The 22,375-nt window shown below is 41.5% G+C and overlaps 1 protein-coding gene across 1 annotated transcript in view; it reads left to right on the top strand.

The window, feature by feature from the left end:
- Positions 1 to 11,402: 11,402 nt before the first annotated feature.
- The window catches only part of LOC148036358 (pentatricopeptide repeat-containing protein CRR2, chloroplastic-like), a 91,457-nt gene continuing 80,484 nt past the window's right edge, over positions 11,403 to 22,375 (top strand). Inside the window, exon 1 of the mRNA XM_087678348.1 lies at positions 11,403 to 11,724. The gene's annotated coding sequence lies outside the window, so the exon portion shown is untranslated. The remainder of the gene's footprint in view (positions 11,725 to 22,375) is intronic.

Raw genomic sequence — 22,375 nt, 5'->3', positions numbered from 1 at the left:
TTACAAGTCGCACCCCTCGCTTTGAGGGATGACTACTTGTGGAACTTGCAATGGCTTGGCTTGGAGCTTCCTATACATACTAGTTCCACCTATTCTCTGCATTTGTGCCTCATCTCTACCATCCTTTTAGGTGGTATGGCTTCCTCCCCTTGCTCTTCTGCTTGTGCTTGAGTGGTTGCAAAGGCGGGATCGGTTCATGCACTTGTTCTTCCTCTTGTTGGTCCTATTCAAAATTAAGCCCTTCTTCTTGGATTGGCTCTATTGACTCTTGTGGAGGTGGCTGCACTTGATGCTGGCTCCCCAAACCCTAGCAAGGCAAGTTCCTGCGAGGTTAAGCCAACAGTGATTAGATGGGCTCGTTACTCCTCTCTTGCCAAGTTGACCTCCTTAACTTTGATTGGGTGGTCAATGAATTCACTTTCTTACCCTTTCTATCTGGTGCCTACTAACACCACTATTCAATCACCCTTCTTGAACTTTATGAAGCACTTGGGTAGGTCCTAGGGTTTCTTCTATCATTTAGCTTCCTAAGGACTTTGACCATTTCTTTCTCTCCTTCTTTAACCTCCTATGCCTTAGGTGGACTAGGAGGTCCCCCTTGGTGCATTTGGTCCTAGGTGATCGGGGCATTTTAGGGTCACTATCAAACCTCACTTCTGGCTCGATCTCCCCTAGAGGTTACAACTTTGAAGCTAAATCTACTCCAATTAATGGTGTGGTACAAGGGTGGACCAATCCCACTCGCTCATAATCTACCACCTCTAGGCATTTTAGCCAGGCTCAATCACAATCTACCTTGGCAACTCCTTTGCTCACTCAAAACGTGTTGACCTCTCAAGGTTTAGTATTTGATCTTATTTGCTCAATTACTCTTCCATCCATGTCATATTCGTCTTTGCTCTCCTCACTGATGGAATAGCAATCTTCGTACACATCGTCAAAATCCTCGTACTAGGACTATGTGTCGCTTGTAGGGTTGTTGTTCTCGAGCTCTGCCACACTTGTCATGAGAGTCTAGTTATATGACAGGTTTAAGTCATGCACCTTAGTCCATTGCCACTCTTTTCTTTCCATAAGATTCTTGAGGGGCTTTAAATTGGCATAGGTGGGTTTCCATCTAGCTCACTTAATAGGTACTTCGAGGATTTTGTGGAGTTTCAATTTGTTAGTCGGGATGTGATAGGTGATTGGCGTTCATTGGTTGATGGGACTCTCGATCACATGCAAAAGGGCACTGTGGGGAGGTTAGAAGTGATGGCGTTGTTGGCCTTACTAACTAAATCCATAGCTTGTCTATATTTATCCTCATTCTCCAAGAATGGGAGATCAATAGTTTCGAGCACGTGCATCCAATCACACTCATCCTCAAGACAAGGAATGTACCTTCTTATAGGTCCATAATCATTTCTAACCCTTGAGTCACCCTTTAACATGGCAGAGATGGCATCTAGGTCCATGGGTGAGGTTTTCCACATGTCCATCTCTATTCAGACTACTTCTGATCTATTGCCTAAGAATATCAAGCTATTGTCCCAATCCTCTATCACTCTAGCATTCCTCATCCAAGGCGTGCCTACTAGGATACCATAATCCACTCCCTTTATGACTATGAAGTTCACCACAAGGAATGGGATTCCCACTACCTTTAGAGGCCAGTCCTTCAAGACTCCAAAAGGTCTAACCTTCATCCCATTCACTAGAGGGACATTGAACTGTGTGGTTTTCCGAAGCTTGCAAGATTACATGACTAAGTACACTAATCCTTGCTCTTGTGTCTACTATCCTCTTTCGCGTAGTTTCTCCTAGGGCAATGATAAGTAAGAGTGTGTGCATCTCAATGCCTTCCCAAAAGCCATTCACTTGTAGGGACTTAGACATTAGATTCAGCGTTAGGCTTGGTATGTGTGTCACAACATTGTGATTCGAAAAGTCTTGCAGTTTATGTTCATTGCTTTGTTCTACCCATCGCTTCAATTCTTGCCATATTGTGGAGTTTTGCATAAGCAATTCTCCCAACGACAATGCACAAGAGTTGTTATTAGTGTGGTTAGAAATTTTCCATCTGTCTTTCCCTCCTCAGTTTCATGGGCTCCCTACCAATGCTCTTAAGCCGTCTACCTATTTGTAGCACCCTCAATCTACCTATGCAGTTGTTCATGTGATGGTGTTGCCTCTCTTGCTCTTAGATATGTGGGATAGACTAGTGGGCTCGTGGTTGATAGTTCATTGATCCCATCCTCAATTATAGGTTTAGCTTCTCATAAGCGAGCTTCTACTTCCCATATCTATTTCTTGACCTTATCCATAGCTGTTAGCTGTAGTTGGGGTTAGGGTACTCTCCAATCCTAGTGCTTTCCTTCTCTCTCGTCCTAGAAGTAGATGTTTCTACGTCAGCATCAATGACATGTTTTCCTTTTGTTAACGTGGTCTAACTCTCATTCTTGAGCATTATTTTTACCTCGGTCCTCCTTTTCCTCCTTCATTGGCTCTTCTTTCCTATAGAGGATGCATCCAAGTTGCTAGGTCCAGATAATGAGATACCAGCTTGCTTTGTTTGAGCTAGTGTCATGACATTTATGGGGATAAGTGTGGTATCATTGTCAAGTGACTCAACACAAAAGAATTCAAGCGGCATAGATGGTATGAATACCGAGCTAGTGGAGGATTTTTACCTGGGGCAATTAGCAAACAAGTGTGTGAATTTACATTTGAGACACCTCACGTTGACCTTCTCTCTATTTGCTTACTCCTTTTTAGGGTAATGAGATGAGATATGCCCTGGATGGCTGTACGTCCAACATGCTATGGGATTTTGGTTCTTAGTTCCTCCTAGGCCTCTATTTCTCCCTCTGCCTAAGGCCATGACCTCACAGGTCTATATTCCATCAATATGGGTTACCCTCTTTGTCCATAAGAGACCTAAGGGTTCACATGAAAGGTGAGAAGGATAGAAGCTTGCTTGAAAGAGCTATGGCGAGAGAGCAAGAGCAAGAAAGAGAGAGAGAGACCAAATGGGAACTCCAACACTCACAATATGTGATCGGGCCTTCCTTTATTCAAGCTGTCACTAAAAGAATAAAGAATAAAGTGATGGTGATGGGCGCCCGCCACCTGCAGTGTGCTGTGGTGGGCACTGTTAGTGTAGTAATTCACAGACTACTAGGCAGAGGCACCTTTACCCCTGACAACCTCCCACTTAAAGGTGAATTTTCCCCAGTGAGGAGTGAAAAGAAAAATAAAAGACAATATAATGTACACATGTACAACAAGAAGAGGAAAAACATCATCTCATCCAACACCCATCAATCTCCTGAGGAAGGCAAAGCGCTTAGTAGTGAGGCTTTTCGTGAGTAGATCTATAGGATTTCGTCAGTGGAGATCTTGACAAGATCAACAGACTTATCCTCCACGACCCCACGTATGAAGTGATATCTCACCTCAATGTGTTTTGTCTTCGCATGGAAGACCAGATTCTTGGCTAGCTAAATAGCACTCATAGAATTCGAATGCAACATAGGTATAGTATCAATCCCAAGGTCATGAACCAAATGGCCCAACCATATGGCCTCCTTGCAAGCATTAGTGGCTGCAACATACTCGGCCTCAATGGTAGAGACAGCAATACACTTTTGAACCATGGACATCCAAGCGATAGCACCTCCAACATAGGTGAATACATAGCTAAAAGTGGACTTCCTACTGTCTGCATGTCTTGCATAATCAGAGTCAGTGTACCCCACAAATCCTGTATCCTAGCTACCATAGATAAACCATAAGCATACTTTCCTATATGTATAGGCACCAATCGGGCATAATCGGGCATCAGATGACTATGTAGCATGAGCATAAAGTGTAATGACAGGGAACTGCCCTATTTTGGGCTACCTATGGATTGTGTAAAATAGTCAATGACTAAGCAAATTCAACCCCAAAAGCATTTTATATCCTAGCATTTGGGGAGCATTAGGGAGACCAATCGAGCAACCAATGTCAATGCTAAAGTGGTCCAGACATAAAATGATAATGTAGCACTACTATGGACTACCTGTGAACTGTGTATAATAGTCCCAAACCTGAAGTAAATCACATCAATGCTCAATGCCAAGGCTCGGAATCAAATGCCAAGCATAAACCAAGTGTATTGTGCCTAAATGAGGCAGCCAATGACTGGAATGAGCTGGAGGAGATCAAACAACCGATCACGTACTATAAATGCAACTTGAAAAATGGCACAAATGTGCATGGGGTTGTTGCTCACATTTTTGCACTGGTCAGAGTGGTAGGAAGCTCAAGTGGGTGCCAAAGAGGGCACACAACAAGCCTGAGGTGCCCTAGTAAATCATATGTCAAGATATGGAGCGCTGGAGCTTCAATGGTGCTGCCCCCTTTCTCTTCTCAGACCTGTAGACCTATAACCAACATGAAACCCTGAAGCAAATGAATGAATACCTTTGTTGGAATGCCCTGAGAGTGTCCAAAGGGACCGAAAAGGTACTCAGGAAGCCAAGGAGTGACGGGAGCTCGAGAGAGTTGGCTATGACTGCCGGGAAGGAGACCCAATGAGTGAAGGGATTCAATAGGAAGCTAAAGATGCTATGAACCAAGCTTGAGCAATCATGAATCCTTGCTTTGATACCAATTGAAAGGTGAGAAGGATCGAAGCTTGCTTGAAAGAGCTATGTCGGGAGAGCAAGAGCAAGAAAGAGAGAAAGACCAAATGGGAACTCCAATAGTCACAATGTGTGACCGAGCCTTCCTTTTTTCAAAATTTTACTAAAAGAATAAAGAATAAAGTGATGATGACGAGCACATGCCACCTACATTGTGCAGCGGCGGGTATTATCAGTGTAGTAATACACACGCGGCTAGGAGGAGGCGTCTCCTTTACCACCAACATCACATTTAAGTCTTCTTCTAGTGGTTCCTCCACAAAGTGCACTGGAGCATCGCTTGTTGGATGGATCATGATAGGTCCTAGTAGTCTAGGGATTCCCATTGCTATCCTCGGAGCAGTTGGCTTTGAATCATTACGTGCAAGTAGAGCCAAAGGGGCTCCTCTTCCAAAGTATAAGTGCCTGATTCAAGGATAGTATGGCTGAGAGTAAGGTTGCTAGTAAGGCAACCATCTTGGCAACTAGTAGTGCATGATGTCGTGCCCGAATCTTTTGAAATTTTGGAATAAGGCCTTGATCTGGGATCGGGACATTAAGATGGCAGGTGGTTCCCTCCATAGTGCACACACTACACATGAGGTCGTATTGGCCTTCATATTAACTCTTGCAATCTAGGCATCTCTGATTTTAGATCGGCTATAGCTTGGATTTAGTCAATACTCTTTTCTTTTTCTTATTAACTGGTGACTACTCATTCACTAATTGTTGGTGTTCTCTCGATGTTTCTAAACGTGTTGCTCCCTTGCTGCATAGCCCAAGAGCTTCTCTCCTTGAGCAAGTCATCTACCCATATGGCCTCCTCAAAAACTCTTGCAGGTAATCCCTTTGCAAGTTTGAGATGATCGCTAAGGCCTTATAGAGTTCTTCATGTGGATCACATTAATGAACATGGTAGAGACTGCTCTCTCATTGGTTCACTTAATTGCAAGTATCCTCTTCTGTAGAGACTCCTCACATGTGTGGCATAGTCTTCTATGTCCTCTCAGTCTTTTTGGTTGGCATTCATCAGCTTAACAATGAGGTTATTAAAGTATCTTGCCTCCAATGCTTATGCGCAGGGCCCATGAGGTTGTTAGCCTCGCAGACCTACTCAATTTTCTCTTGACAAAGCTGTAGAGGTCACACATTGCCTACTTGGTATTTCATGAGTTGATTTGCAACTATGGGTATTTTCGTTTGGCTCCTGATATATTTGGGGTAACTCCCAGCACAACTATTCCACCAAGGCTTGTTCATTGTTAAACTATTCCACTTTAATAACCTCAGCATTGGTATTCCACCAAATATATCAGCACAATGAGGTTATTAAACTATTCCACTTTGCTCAGCATTGGTATTGTCTAGCAATCTTTTCGTGAGTAGCTTGTTCATTGTAAGGTCAGCTTCTAGGGTTCTCTCCCTATCGGCGTTGCCTCCCGTTCTATTCCTACCTAAGATGGCTAGGATCCTATGAACCTTGTTGAGCTCTCTCTCCTAGCACAACCTCTCAGCCCTTTGCTCTTGGCTATAACTTGCAATGCATTGCAATGCTACCCTTCTTAGTCTCCTCTCCTCCTCAAGGTCAGCTATGATATCGGCTTTGCTGGTCTTCCATGATGCATTATCCTTGTCTGCTAATCGTATTGTGTGATAAGTCACCAAAAGTCGTCCAGGTGCTCTGCCACATCAAGGTCAAGGTCAAGGTTGTTCTCATTCAAGCTTGTACATACCATGATGGTTGTCTCCTGATCCACTAGTGCTTCTATGAGGTCAACTAGGTCGACTAAGGATGTACCCTAATCTTGGCTTGTCTTTCCGTCCCTCCGTGGTCTAATGGATTTGTCTCCTCTAGGTCTTTGTTTTGGGTGCCTTGGGTCACTTGTCTAATGCCCAATTTTGCACTCCTACTGGTGGGTTCATTTTTAGCTTAATTTCCCTTAGTGTGTTCCTTATTAATCCAATAGTTGCAAATGTGTGTGAAATTAGGCTTTCCAACTTTCACATGTGCTTAAATGTCTACAATGCAAAGTGTAACATTTGATAAAGTCAATTGCATCCAATCATTTTCATGCCATTTCTGGCTTTTCGAGTGGATTTTTCTTAATCCTAACAGTTGAAATCGGATCCTTCACGAATTGTGACAAGTGGTTTGATAGGCGTTCAGTTGAGTGGGTCAACTTACGTCTATATCCAAGGTAACAGCCAATGGTTTGTTTCAGCCACTTTTGGACTGTTAGGTCAAGGTTTTTGAGTGCAAACAGTTCTATGGTTTCACCTACTAGTTCGGATTTCAACCTAGCTTGCTAGACAGTTTGGTAGAAAGCCCTAACAGGTCTCAAAGTGGCAAAAAAAGTCAAAAATAGGATTCTGGACAACTTTTCCAAGTCCTAGACCCAGCCATCCGAGTCATAAATTTGATTGTTCAAGTGGCCTCCTCATGGTATATGGTTGTCCGAGTGGTAAGACTTAGACTCGGATGAGGGGTGTCCATCTAAGCATTCAAGTGGCCATCTGAGGCCCAAATTTGGTCTAAGTCTGAGTGGTTTGCTAACTCTCATCCGAGTTGAACATCCAAGTGGGTCAACTTAAGGGGCTCGGTGTCCTCGAGCCTGCTGGTCAGGATTTGGCCGTTCGAGGCTTGCGGTTGCCATTTGAGCAGCGCACAATAACACACCGAATGGCACAAATATCCACTTTAATATCTTGATAATCAACACCCAATGCACCTAGGATTCTAAAGCAATGCAATAATCATCAATAAGGATTCATAACATACCTAGAAGGCCTAAATGTGTCAATGGCAAAGATTATAGGTGCTGCTACATGGCTGTGGACCTGTCACTATCTCTCTCTCAATGGCTCTCTCTCAATCTCATTGAATGCAAATGAGCTCTCTCTTCCCCTTTTTCAGATTTTGTGTTCTCTCTTTCTTTCCTCACGCTCTGTTTTCCTTCCCAGACATTAAAAATCACTTTCCTTTCTTCCCATGTTTCCCTATTTTTTGGTTATACAGAGAGTTATCTTTTCCTTCTTTTTCCTTATTTCCCAAATCTTAATGTCTCAAGTCTAATTAAAATACACCTATCCTACTCTAACCAATGCACAGAAAGCTTCCTAAACCTCAATTAATCCACAAGAGAGATCGAATGGCCCTTGACTCCCTTGTTTCCTACCTAAAACCAGGTGCCATTTCAAAGACAAACTCTTACTTTGTCACTAAATTTGGAGCACACAAGCACTCAAGCTTAAATTCGTTGGTCCTAGTAATAGAACAAAAATATCATCACTCTCACAAGCAAACCATAAGACCCATGGACTGCTTATTGCTTCAAGTGTTTCAAGCCAAGAGCTATAGCTACCTCTCACATAGCCATGCACATTCTTCCGCACACCAATGTAGTGAGCTTACCTTTGAATCAGATCGAGTACCTCCTCCCATGAATTTGCTAATAGCTCCACAATTCAAGATATGCCCTCAAGCAAGCTCCATCTCCAAGCTTTGAGCTTCGACCTCCATAGTCATGCAGTCCATAAAGACTCTTTCTCAACTTGCACACTAGGTGTTTTCTACCCTTTTTCACAAAGCCTTTAGATATATTGCATATAGATATCCTCATGTAGGTCCCCATGTAGAAAAATCTTTTTCATATCTATCTGACACAAATCTAGATCCATCTACACAACCAAGACAAAAATAAGCAAAGGGTAGTCATCTTAACCACAATGGAGAATATCTCATCAAAATCAATCCATTTTTCTATTTAAAACCATTGATAACTATAGGGTCCTTATGTGCTAGCTTAGGTACCATGGGGTGCTCTTCAACTTATAAACCCACTTGCACGGCAATGTATGTTTTCCACTAGGCAATGGAACCAAATCTTACGTATGATTCTTCTTCAATGAATCAAACTCAAACTGCATGGCCCTCTCCCAAGAGTGACTATCACCTTTGCACATAGTCTCCTCTCATAAATAAATAAGGGGCTCACCAACATAATGCATAGAGGACTCATAACGATTAGGAGGACACGAGGCTCTACTAGAGTAGTTGAGGGTCTTGTATACCCTATTCTCTTTGTCCAACGTCATGATCTTGCAAAACATGCCGAACTTGGGGCACTATATCATTAGCAACTATAGGCTGTGTAGCCATATGATAACATGAGGCTTCTCCTAAAAGATTATCATGCACAAATTAATCATTGGCTCTAGTTGCTTATGCTTCTTGCCCTCATGAAAGGTAACATCATGGCCGCAAATAACCTTTCAAGCCTATTGATCCTAAAGGTGATAGCCCATCTCACATGCATTAGCATATCCAAGAAAGATGCATTTGATATACTTTAGATCCAACTTGTTACATTTATCTTTAAGAATATGGCACAAAGCCTCACATCCAAAGACTCACAAGTATTCATGTGAGGGAGGTTTACCAAACCATATCTCCTCAACAACCCTACCACTAGGAGCAGTCCATGGGGATCTATTAATAAATAGAATTGCAATAGTAACTACCTCAACCCAAAATGAATGAGGTAAACCTACATGCCTAAGTATACTCTAGACCCTTTTTGAATAATCATATTCTTGTGCTATGCAGCAACATTTTAGAGTGGAACATAAGGAGTAATCAACAAATGCTTACTATTCCCCTCATCACAAAACTAGTCAAAAGCATGTGAGACATATTCACCTCATTGTCAGATCTTAGGCATTTTAGCTTGTACTAAGAGTGGTTCTTCTTAACCATAGCAAGAAAGCACTGAAAAGTAGGCAAAACTTCCAACTTCTGCTTTATGGGATAGGCCCAAGCTTTATGTGAATAATCATCAATGAATGTAACGAAATACTTTGCATTACCCAAGAATAGCACATGGGACCACAAACAACCGAATGAACTAGAGCCAAAGGCTACAACTCTACCCACGAGATCTAGACTTTGACCCGTCCTGTTGTGCATCTCTTGCCATGGTGATAATATGCATGTTTTTATATAGCACAGGGTATGGTTGATTAGTCTTTTTATGCTTGAAATTCTTATGATGGTATAGTGGTTATGGTCATATATGTTGATGATCTTATCATAATAGGTACTCTTAAGAAAGAGATTATAAAAGTAAAGCATGGCTTATATAAGGATTTTAACATATAGATATTAGATTATTGAGATACTTATTGGGTATTGGAGTGATAGACACACCATATGGAATTTGGTTGGTGCAGAGGCAATACACTTTAGAGATGTTGGAAAAGTATGGAATGACTACATTTAAGTAAGTTGATACACCTTTGAATCAAAATCAGAAGATGGTTACTGTGTTGAAGACATCACTATGTTTAGAAAGATGGTTAGCGATTTGATTTGTGCAACCATAACAAGGCCAAACTTTAGTTGTGCAGTTTGTGTGCTTAGCCAATTTATGCAAAAGACATGCAAATCACACTTGGGTGCAATAAGAAGAGTGTTGAGATATGTAAAGAAGATAATGAGTTATGGCTTGTAAAGAAAGTGGATATGATTTTTCATTTGGTTCATCAATGGTGAGTTAGATTAGAGTAGCAAGAAACAACCTACATTAACATTACCAAGCACGAAAGCAAAGTATAGTGGAGTAGCATTGGCAGATTATGGGTAAACATGGTTGAGACTACTTCCATGTGACATAGGAATCGAGATAGATGGTGGAGTTATCATGTATTGTGATAACATTAGTAGCATTATGCTTGCAAAGAATCTAGTCTATCATGCAAGAGCAAAACATATTAAAGTGCACTACCACTTTATCAAAGAGAAAGTCATGGGTGGAGAGAGAGACTTGGTAGATGTCAAAACAAATGATCAAGTAGTTAACATCTTTACCAACACATTAGGTAAAGATTAGTTTAAGTATTTTAGGAGTGCACTTGGAGTATTATATTTACAAGCTCATTCTAAGCTTGAGGGGGAGTATTGAGAAATATGTCATATGCTATAGTTATCACGTAAAACTTAAATTTAATATTCAAGAATTTGTGTCATAGCTTCAAGAACTTTAAAAAATTACATCATTATGCGTGTGCAAATCACGATGTATGTTCCAATTTTTGTGAGAAAAGGGAAGCAACTATGCGAAAAATGTAAAACTCGAGAGGTTACCATTGTAAAATAGGTTCACAAGCTTTTCAATGCTACCAACAACGCTAGTCCTTTAAACTTCGAAGTGTACTAGTTATTTGAAATGTAAGGTGAATATTCTTTTTGTCAAGATTTAGGTTGGGATTACCTTGAAAACTCAAACCAATCGAGTTACAATTCCATTGGCAATGACCCCATTCACAACAACAAATAGTTTAGATTTAGATATAGATATAGATAACAGGCTTTAAGGACGCACATGAGAGAGAGAGAGAGACCGAGAGAGATGGGAAGCATTGCATGGGAGCGGAGGGTACTGTCGAATGTAAGGCTAGTTACACACCAAGTAATTGACGATTAACCCTTGCCTAGAGTGTGGGCATGCACTTTTTGAAATTGGGCATGGACATAAGCGTCATTACCTTTACACATCAAATGGATATAGTTTGTAAAAAAAATAAAAAACAATAAACTTATAAACTTTTTGATTGGTTGTAAATGCAAACAATGCACCTTTATCCACCACCTTACAAAGTGGAGAGGGAAGATTCCTTGTCCAAAAGTGAGAGGGAAGTTTATCTATTTAGCATGTAAACAGCAAGTCATATCCTCTCCAATGTGAAGAACTACGAACGCCCAACCCTTAAATAAGTGTTTTGATTCGTTAAAGCTTACAAAATGGGCGTCCGTCATTTGGTGCGTAACGAGCCTAAGCCTGACTGATCGAGTGCTCTCTTGCTCATGCAAAGGGTGGGAGGCCCTGCTCCTTTCTAATAGGACCCAACTCTCGTTTAGCTCCTCCACCTCCTCCTCCTCCCGCTCCTGCAGGCAAGACGTGCCCCTTAGTCGCTTCGCTGAGAGCCCAGCTCCAGACAACCCCATCCCTTGCATCCTCCCCTGCTTCCCAGGCCAAAGCCCCTCTTTTCAATGTCTTCATCACTGGCTCATCCAAAGGTTAGCTCCAGTACCAGTTCACTTTAAATATCTAATCTGACTGTGGCACATGATAATACTTCACCGGCGAATTCGTTTATGAGAGGCTTCACATTCCAGGTGCATGGAGAAGTTATTTGTGATAAATATTAAAGTGGTTGAGAGTGAGAGAGAGAGAGAGAGAGAGAGAGAGAGAGAGAGAAGAGCGCGCTTTTACGAAAAAAAAGAGAAGAGCGCGCTCCACTAGAAGTGAATATGACCCATGTGGGTCATAAGACCAAGATGATGAGTACAACTAACCCATGGCTCATCACGGGTAAACAGCAAAATATTATAGAACAAAAATTAATGCCGCTAAAGTGTACAAGAGCTCTTGGTTCTCCTACAATCCTACAAGACCCATCATATAGAGGGCTTTGACAGAGTCGACTGATGTTAACCTCTCGGGGGAACGCACGGCTTTCTGCTGGTATGATCCTCAGATAGGTGGCTGCTCCATGGATGGATATCATATGCACCATCCTGATTGTGCTCACTTTGTGATTCCTTTCTCTTGTCATTGTAGCCCTTTGTAAAACAAATAAACAATAAGCACACCATATACTTGTATAGCCTTTTGGTTCCAACTATTATTCTCTACGTATCTTTGAGGTTGCATTCTACCTAGTGTTTGGTGGTTATGATCACAGTCCATTCAAGGTTTCAGACTTAGATAGTTATATAGGACGTATGTTGACACTTTCTTGTGATGGAGTCATGTTGAAACTGAGCCCTTAGGGGTGGTAGGTCCGTTGCACCGAATGAAGTTGCTTCTTGATACTGCTTGTGGTTTGATTTTCAGTCTTTACATTATGCCAAACCAGCTGTTTTTATTGGGAAATTTAATGCATGTGAATTCTCAGCCCAAACAAATATTCCACATTCATTGATGGATGGACTAGAGAGATAAGTGTGAGATGCCTTTACTAATGTACCATGAATGTATTATTTATCAAGATTGTGGGAGAGAAGGAAGGAGTCTCACTTGAAGCTTTCTTGCTTGCACAATGGGGGAATACACACAAGGGTGGAGGCTGAAAAACAGTTTTCCTCTTCTTAGTTGTGTAAGCCAAAAGAACTCTCATACAAAGAAATAAAAGAACCCTATATATGGGTCTCAAACCAAACTCAACTATGGCATACTAACTGAGCCACGAACTAGAGTAGATAAGGATAGCTATCATGTAGCTATTATTCATGGGCGGTGTACCAACCGCATCTGCAATTAACACGTCGGTGACATAAATGCACAACGGTCACCCTGGCATATCACAAGTGGAGCTCGATATCTCAACACTCCCCCTCGAGCTCAATCCCAATTCCTGCACACCAAGCAGGTCTCTGAACTTGCGCAGCTTCTCTGCGCCCAATGCCTTCGTGAATATGTCAGCTACCTGATCCTCTGTGCTGACATAAACTAGATCAATAAGACCTAGTAAAACCCTCTCCCGCACATAGTGATAATGCACCTCAATGTGCTTTGTTCTAACATGATAGACTGGGTTATTTGCCAAGTGTATACTACTCATGTTGTCACAATAAATGACAACTGGCTCATCTGTAGACTGATGCATATCATAAAGTAGCTTATGCAACCAAGCTACCTCACATGCAGCCATTGCTTTACCCCTGTACTCAGCCTCTGTGCTTGACAAGGCAACTGTAGGCTGTTTCTTGTTGCTCCAAGTGACTGCAGCACTCCCAAAAGAGAACACATATCCACTGGTAGATCGTTTATTAGAAATACTATCAGCCCAATCAGCATCAGTGTATCCATGCAATTGTATCTGAACCCCAGTCTCATAAAATAGTCCATACTGCAATGTGGACTTCACATACCTGAGTATGCGTCTAGCCGCATCCAAATGTGGTTTCCTTGGAGCCTGCATAAACTGACTTACCAATTTAACAGCATAGCTCAAATCTGACCTGGTATCAATCATATAAATCAAACTTCCTACTATGCGTCTGTACATAGTAGGGTCTTCTAGAAGCTCACCTGCATCTGTGCTCAGCTTCACATTCTGCTCCAAAGGAATTGAAATAGGCTTACAGCCTGTCATCCCATATTTGGACAGCATGTCCAATCCATACTGCCTCTGCAAGAGCTGTATCCCACTTGGTGATCTGATCACCTCAATGCCCAAGAAATAATGCAGCTCTCCCAAATCCTTCATCTCAAACTTTTGCTTCAATAGCATTTTTACATGAAGGATATCTTCATCACTGTCACCTGTCATAATCAAATCATCAACATAAATGACAAGTAGCATAATACCTTTCTCTGTTTTTCTCACATAAAGTGAGAAATCTGCCTTGGAAATCTGAAAGCCAATAGTGACAAGATACTGTCCTATCTTGTCAGACCATGCTCTAGGTGCTTGCTTCAAGCCATACAAGGCTTTTTTCAACCTGCAAACAAACTCAGGATAAATAGCATGCACATAACCTGGTGGCTGCTCCGTATAGACCTCTTCTTGCAAATCACCATGCAAGAATGCATTCTTTACATCCATCTGATGTAAAGACCATCCCTTTGATGCAACCATAGCAATGACTGCTCTTACGGTTGCCATCCTTGCAACCGGACTGAATGTTTCTTCATAGTCAATGCCATATGTTTGTGTATACCCCTTGACTACTAATCTTGCCTTATATCTGTTCACAGAACCATCTGCATTGTGCTTCACCTTGTAAATCCACTTACAGCCAATTGTATTTTTACCTTTAGGCAAAGGTACCAATTCCCATGTAGCATTTGCTTCCAAGGCATCTATTTCTTCATCCATGGTTTTCTCCCATTTTTCTTTTCCTATGGCTTCCTCAAAAGAAGTGGGTTTTGGTTCCTGTATCACTTTAACCATATATGCATAATGAATGACTGTAAATCCATCATATTTCAGCCTATCCACAGGATACCTAGCTCTGGTAGACCTGTGCAAAGTAGGTTCACTCCCAGGTGCTCTCAAAACATCATTGGTCTTCCTTACTCCAGGTGTAACAATAGAAGGAATACCCAACTCATCATCAATGCTCTGTTCTGAACCACTGGATTTACCATCCACATAAGAGTGACCTGCATTCACATTAAACATGGGCTGATCAACCTTCTCTTTTCCTTTTCGTGATACCTGCATACCACTATCTGCATTGCTTTGAGAAGATTCTCTTGATCTCAATCTGCCTGTCCATGGCGAAGAATGTGAACCACTGCTAGAGGACGCTCTAGATCCACTAATATTTTGTGACTGCTGCTGTGAATTCTGTGCAGTATTACCATTTTGTGCATCTACATCATTAATCACATTTACTGGTTTATACTAGCTACTCATCTCATCAAAAACAACATCTCTGCTCACTGTAAACTTACGAGTAGAAGGGTTATAGCATCTATACCCTTTTTGCTGCAGAGAGTAACCAATAAAGATGCACTTCTCAGCTTTTGGATCCAACTTGGATCTCAGCTCATCTGGCACATGTACATAGGCAATGCAACAAAAAATTTTCAAATGAGAAATATCTGGTTTTCTATCAGTATACCTCTCCTCTGGAGTCATCCCATGTATGGCTGCAGTGGGAGTCCTGTTCATTATATAGACTGCTGTAGCAACTGCTTCAGCCCAATAAAAATTTGGCAAGTTTTTTTCATTGAGCATGGCACGAGATACCTCTCCAATATGCCTGTTTTTCCTTTCTGCAATTCCATTTTGTTGTGGGGTATGACTGCATGAATATTGTTGCTTTATGCCATGCTCCTGTAGGAACCTTGCAAACTCATTTGAGAGGCACTCTCCCCCTTCATCTGACCTTAGGCATTTTATCTGCATACCTGTTTCTTTTTCAACCATAGCTTAAAGAGTTTTGAAGTGCCCAAAAACTTCACTTTTCTTTTTCATAAAATACACCCAAACTTTTCTGCTATAGTCATCAATAAAAGTGACAAAATAATGACAGCCTCCAAGAGATGCAGCTTTAGTAGTCCACACATCAGAGTGGATTAATTCCAATGGCTTCTCACTCTCTTGAACATGTCTAGGAAATGGTTTTCTTGCCTGTTTTCCAAACTGACAGGCTTCACATACCTTATGCATTTCTGCAACCTTGAATTTGGGCAATCCTGCAACAATATTTTGGGCTTGCATTGATTTAAGTCGCTGTACATTAACATGACCAATGCGTTTATGCCAGATATCAATATCTGCAACTACACCGGTCCCATGTGCAAACATTGCTGCACTCAATTCAGGCATGTCTGCATCCAACGTAAACATTCTGCCCTTCTTATTTCCTTTTGCTATCAAGCGACCTTTATTTTTTATATCCTCAATAAAGCATCCATGAGGATTAAATCTGACCTGCAAGCCTTGCTCAACCATTTGACCAACAGAAACTAGATTCTTGGTGATATTCGGGACATGGAATACATCGGACATGTATTTCTTTTTCCCATCCTGCATAGACAAAGGAATTTTTCCAATCTGCACAATAGGATGTGCAGTATCATCACCAGTCTCCATAAATCTTGGTTTTTTCATTTTCCTTGCATCCTCCATCCATTCTGCATGACCTGTCATATGGTTTGATGCACCTGAGTCAACATACCATACATCATTGCTTTCTTCTGTACTTGTCATAGAATTGTTCATGTGCTGCACCATAAACAAATGCTCATTTCTGTCATCACCCTGTCTACTAGAAGATGCATAATTTCCTTGTTGCAGTTTTCCATTCATGATGTCATTCTGCTTTTTATAGCAGTCTTTAGCCGTATGACCCATTTTACCACAGTAGTAGCATTCAACATTACTGTTTGCATTTTGGCCTCTTTGCCATCCACCACGACCTCTTTGGCTCCCCCTGTCTCTAGAGTTACCACGTCCTCCTCCATAGGACTGGTTTTCTTGAGTTTGCTGCATATTCTGATTTTTATCACGGCCTCCATATCGGCCTCCTCTACCTCTGCCTCTACCTCTTCCAGCATTTGAGTAGAAGACAGCTTCTTTTGAAGTTCCTCCTGAAGAAGATGCACCACCATTTCTCTGCTTCTCAGAAATTAGAAGAGCAATCAACTCCTCAAAATCAGGAAATCTTTCACGGACGGAAATGGATGTTCGGAACTGTGCATAATCCTTTCCTAGACCATTCAAGGTCACTGAGACTAAATCATCATCTTCCACTGGCGACCCAATGGAAGCAAGTGTATCTGCAATCTTCTTCACCTTCATGTGGTAGTCATTGATGCTCATACTTTCTCTTTGCACATTGTGCAACTCTTGCTTGAGCTGCATTTTCCTGGCTTGCGTATTTGTGCTATACATTTTTGACAAAGTATCCCATGCCTCCTTTGGCGTAGTTGTATCTTGAATATGCACAATCATAGAGTCTGAAATGTTGATAGACAGCTAGTACATAACTTTCTTGGCTCTCTCATGCCATGCTTTAAATGCCTGCATTTGCTGTTGATTGGGAACATCAGGAAGAACTGGTTCTTCTTCATTTCCTGCAACAAATTCTCAATATCCTTTTCCCATAAGGAAATTCGTCATTCTAAACTTCCATGCTTGGAAGTTATTTTTGTCAAGCTTTTTAGTGACAATCTATGAGAGAGAATCAGACGCCATTACAGAACACTGCAAAAAATTGTCACTGCAAAGAACACAGCTTTAGCCTCACAAAGGCAAATCTGCAAAACTGGCGAAAGTGGTATTTGACTACACAGTCACTTCCTAGTGATGATTTTGCATAAACAGGAATCAAGGATGATTCTGAAACTCCCAATGTCTTTGCGCACAAGCATACGATGCAATTTCTACAGTAACTTTTCACCGACCTGTAGAACAGTGGTCGCACAGCATAAAACAGGGCATTTTCTTGAGTGCGTGCAGAAAACTTCCGCCTCCAAAACAAGCCTCGAAATGGCCTTAAATAAAAAAAACAAGGTCGCTAAGGGCTAAATCCCTTCTCCCGCAGCATATACTGCCCTCTTGCTTCACCGCGAAGGGCGTCTCAACCTGAGACAATGCACTCCTGCACTTTCCGGCTGTGCTACCTGCAGAGATCTGCTCCCAAAACAGAAAATGAAAGCAATACTGCTCCTCTTACGAGAACACCGCGAGCTTGGCTTGCTTTTTTGAGCTTCTTACTACGAACAAGGCTCTGATACCATGTCAAGATTGTGGGAGAGAAGGAAGGAGTCTCACTTGAAGCTTTCTTGCTTGCACAATGGGGGAATACACACAAGGGTGGAGGCTGAAAAACAGTTTTCCTCTTCTTAGTTGTGTAAGCCAAAAGAACTCTCATACAAAAAAATAAAAGAACCCTATATATGGGTCTCAAACCAAACTCAACTATGGCATACTAACTGAGCCACGAACTAGAGTAGATAAGGATAGCTATCATGTAGCTATTATTCATGGGCGGTGTACCAACCGCATCTGCAACTAACACGTCGGTGACATAAATGCACAACGGTCACCCTGGCATATCACGAGTGGAGCTCGATATCTCAACATTATTTACAGTCTTGGTGGCATGGAGATGATCATGGCTTTATTTTTCAGTCTCAGCAACATCAGGGCACTTGGGCTAGACCAGATATTATATACATATCATAGCATGGTTTGTTCTTATTATAAGTGCTTCAGTAAATGTGCTAAGGCAATGTGTCCTTCTTGATCACTACCCTTTGGTGTTGAGTTATTGCAGCACCCAACAGATGTTTACAGAACTAACTAAGCCACCCCTTCAATGCAATGTGCCTTTTCTTCATAATGATGTTCTTCAGTAGTATATGCAGCCAACTTGTGATACATATTTGTAATGTTGCTTGTGATTGGGGAGTTCAAGTTAATGGGGTCTCTAAGCAAAGTGTATAGGAACTTACTCATCAATATGGGATTTATAATGTGCCTTTTTAGATACCAATTGTGATTTTTGCTATCGTTGTTGCTTGGAGTGCATAACGTGAGTCAATTGGGGCATGCATTGCCTGATTTAGATATTCCAATTAGCTTGTTTGACCAAACACGTAGTTGCCATTGAAGATATCTAGCATGTTCTCAGTATAAACCATTTTCTGAATTTGAAGCTCTTATAATCAGAGCCATCAGCATCATGAGTTTTATGCTTTGCTGTAGCAAAAGTATGCTTAGGAAGGTATGGAGATTCCCATGATGCAATGGTTTCAGTTTGAAGGAGATTGGGTTGTGTATGGATCTCTCCCTAGGGGTCTCCTTGGTCCTATGGAAGTGTTATTACAATGCCATGACGGCTTGACAATGTTTGTTTGATTTGGTGTGCGATTAGGTCTTGAGTGATTGGGCTTCTAGGTTGGACTTTGATATTAATTGGGGAGAGATGGATGCCTTTCTAGTGCACCTTCCAAAGTATACGAGTCTTGGTTGGGATGGTATCTCCAATGCATTTTTCACCAATTATATAGATGAATTGAAGGCCCAAGAAGTGCAGATTGGCTGTATGTCGGATGATTGTGAAGCCTTTTGCCTAAGTTCCCATCCCTTATTGATTTTGTGAGATAGAGATATGCAATGAAAGCAAAACAGATCGACTGTTGTACATACAATGAATGGGGCAAAAAGACTAGAATTGATGAACTCAATGATAGAGAACTCGGGAAATGGAATCCATACACCAAATCTTGAGAGTGTCTACAAACCACAAGAGCTAGAACAACCAATAGAGTGCTCCAAGTTTCCCTCTCTCCAATAGAATGTAGTGTGCAATTAGATGATACCATGGAGGAGATAGAGCACATGTATAGGCAAAGATAAGGTGCATAAGTGCAATAGGTTGGCCTAAAGTGGAAATGCCATAAATACTAGTTGGTTAGGGACTAAAACATTTTGCTCATAACCTAACGCAAAAACATAAATGAAAGTGTACAACAAAGCATAAACTCAACAAAACACAGTTAGGGCTAGGGTAGTAACTCAAAGAGAATGAATACAATGGAAATCTAAATGAATGACTAAATATTGAATACACAATGCTCATGCAGTAAACAAACCATGTAGGAATGAAAACTATACCCCGAACTCTCATTTCTTGAGGACCGACGCAGAGATGCTAAGCGAGAGTGTGTCGTACTTCTGATGGATCTCAAAATGGAGCGAGGCAGTCTCGGATGTTGAACAACAGCCAATGCAGTAGTGAGTGGTGTCGGGATCAATGCTAGGGACATGCAAAGGAGAGAGAAAACAATGAATGCAGATTTTGATAGTGTGGACTGTCAGGCAGCAGCAAAAGCTGGTCAAACGCAGTAGTAATGATGGCATGGATTGCAGGGCGACAGCTAGATTGGTCAAATGCAACCTGCTTGGGAGTGTAGACAGCAAATGGAGCTTGTGATCAGGCTGCCGGGTTGGCTGTTTGGAGAAGGGTTGACAGCTAGTGGCAGCAAACATGGCTGAAAACCTACGCGGGAGACCGGAAATAGGTGCCTGATGAATGTGAATAGCAATGGGCAGCCTCAGCTGAGATGTCCTTTGGGAACAGGGTGTAGGCAGCAAAGTTAGAGGGCGTGAAACTAGTAAAAACGAGATTTGGTTGAATGGAGACTAGCCCACCTATTTATAGAAAGTTTCAGGACCTTATATCGCACAATGCTTCGAAACTCTCTCAAATCGCGCACCATTTTAGGATTTTCATTAATTAAGCATTTTTAGGGTTGTTTAAGTGGCTAATTCAGCATGTAATGCTTATGTTAGCTGAACATCCCCTCTTAGGCCCAAAAATTGAGCTAGAAAGAAAGGCCAACACAAAATTTTGAGGGTTTTTTTTGTTGGGAGAGTGGTTACTATGTTTTTACCTCAAGGTGTCCCATCCCAAAGTAGCCAAGGCATTGGACAAAGGGTGTATGGTGGCTGCCCAATGGCCTACCAAGGCTACAGAGGTGATGGCTATCTTACTAAGGGAGTCTAAGCGGTCATCCTAGAGAGGTGAGAGCATTAGATAAAGGGTGTATGTTGGTTGCCTAATGGCCTACCGAGTCCTGCAGAGGTGGATGGAACCACAACGAACTTTTTTTTTTGGGTTTGGTAATGTGTGTTTTAAAAATTAGAGGTGTTGGTCAATTGAGTAATGGACGGGAGACTAGTAGCTAGACCCAAAGGCTTTCATAAAAGAAGTAAGCTATTTCTACCACTATCGGATGCCGATGATTGAAGGAAGAGGTTAGTGGTGTTGTTAGATATGCTCAATGCCCCACCCTTGTAAGGTGCCACCAAGGATCCGTGGTGCTTTAAGTTGTAAGGTTCCCATTATGAGGAGAAGCCATGTGTGAGCATGTGGATCTTGACTTGTATATTAGATGAGGTCTACGTGATCGGATAGCAAAAAGGTGAACTTTATGAATTTAGCCTTTAGGTTAGATAGAGTAGTTATGCTGGTAGTAACTTGAGGCATAATGTATCGAGTTGTTGGAGTTATCAGGGACCAGGGATCTAAGAGCAATGCCCTTGGCCAACGATATAGGAAATATTTCCTGGCTAGGTCGACTAGATTACCTTCCTGGGCTATAAAAGGAAGACCCCTTCAAAGCCATTGTCAATTTATCATTCACCCAATTAGAGTTCTTCTAGCTAGCCTTTAGCTTTTCGTTTATCATCTGTTTAGATCGCCATCTAAGCTTCACAATGGAAGCGCATGGGTGGATAGAGCCATCTTTGTATTAGTTTGTTTTGAAATTAAAGCAGTTTCTGTTTTTCTTATATGTACTGTGTCTTCTCTACTTCTTGCTCAGATTTTGTTCATTCCACGGTGTACTTCCTATATGGTATCAAATCCCAAGGGGCTATGAGGAGTGAAGAGTATGTGAGAGGCAAGGGGTTTAATAGCAAAGAGGAGAAATGCCATTTGTTGCATTCAGGTAGTGGTGTTGTTGTACTGATAATTCAAACACTAAGAATTCATCCACCAACCTCTAGCGAAGGCAAGTTAGATGGTATAAACTACACTTTGTGGAAGTTTGAAATTACAACTATCCTTGATTCTTATGAGCTTCTGGAGATGATGTTGGGGATTGACCAAGAATTACAACCCATCAAATTCAAGTGTTATGATTTCTCTAAATGTAGATATTCTACGAGCTTGGAAATGAAGGAACGTAGATGTTGTGTGCTTAGTTACATGCTGTTTTGATAGTGTTTTGACCTTGATTCAATATACAACCAAGGCATTAGAGGCTTGGAATGTACTCAGGAGTTAGTATGAAACAGAAAATCAAACAAGGATTTAGAACTTGGAGAATTAATTAGCAGTAGAGAAGTTTGCTGAAGGAGAGACAGCTGAGGGGTTCATTACTCGGATAAAAAATCTATGCGATCAGATGGCTGGTATTGGGATACAAAAGACTAGTGAAGAGCTAGCTGGGAGATGTCTTTGGATTTATCCACCAAAGTTTAATGGATTGGTAATCACCCTAAATACTCAGGTGAGACTCAAAGCTTTGATGTTTGAGGAATTTTGTGCACTACCAATGTCTCCCCTAATGCGAACGGCAAATATGATTTCTTTACCAATGGTGATAAAAAGAAGAAGGATGGTAAGAAAAAGTTTCAAGGAGAGTGTTTCTACTGCAAAAAGAAAGGATATGCAATTGTAGATTGTTATGTCA

Source organism: Lygodium microphyllum, chromosome 5 (assembly GCF_053477565.2).
Source record: "Lygodium microphyllum isolate KBCC chromosome 5, Lygodium_microphyllum_v1.1.10, whole genome shotgun sequence".
In the NCBI taxonomy this organism is placed as follows: domain Eukaryota; kingdom Viridiplantae; phylum Streptophyta; class Polypodiopsida; order Schizaeales; family Lygodiaceae; genus Lygodium; species Lygodium microphyllum.
The sequence above is the reverse complement of the archived record's forward strand: the minus strand, read 5'-3'. Positions and strand labels throughout refer to the sequence as shown.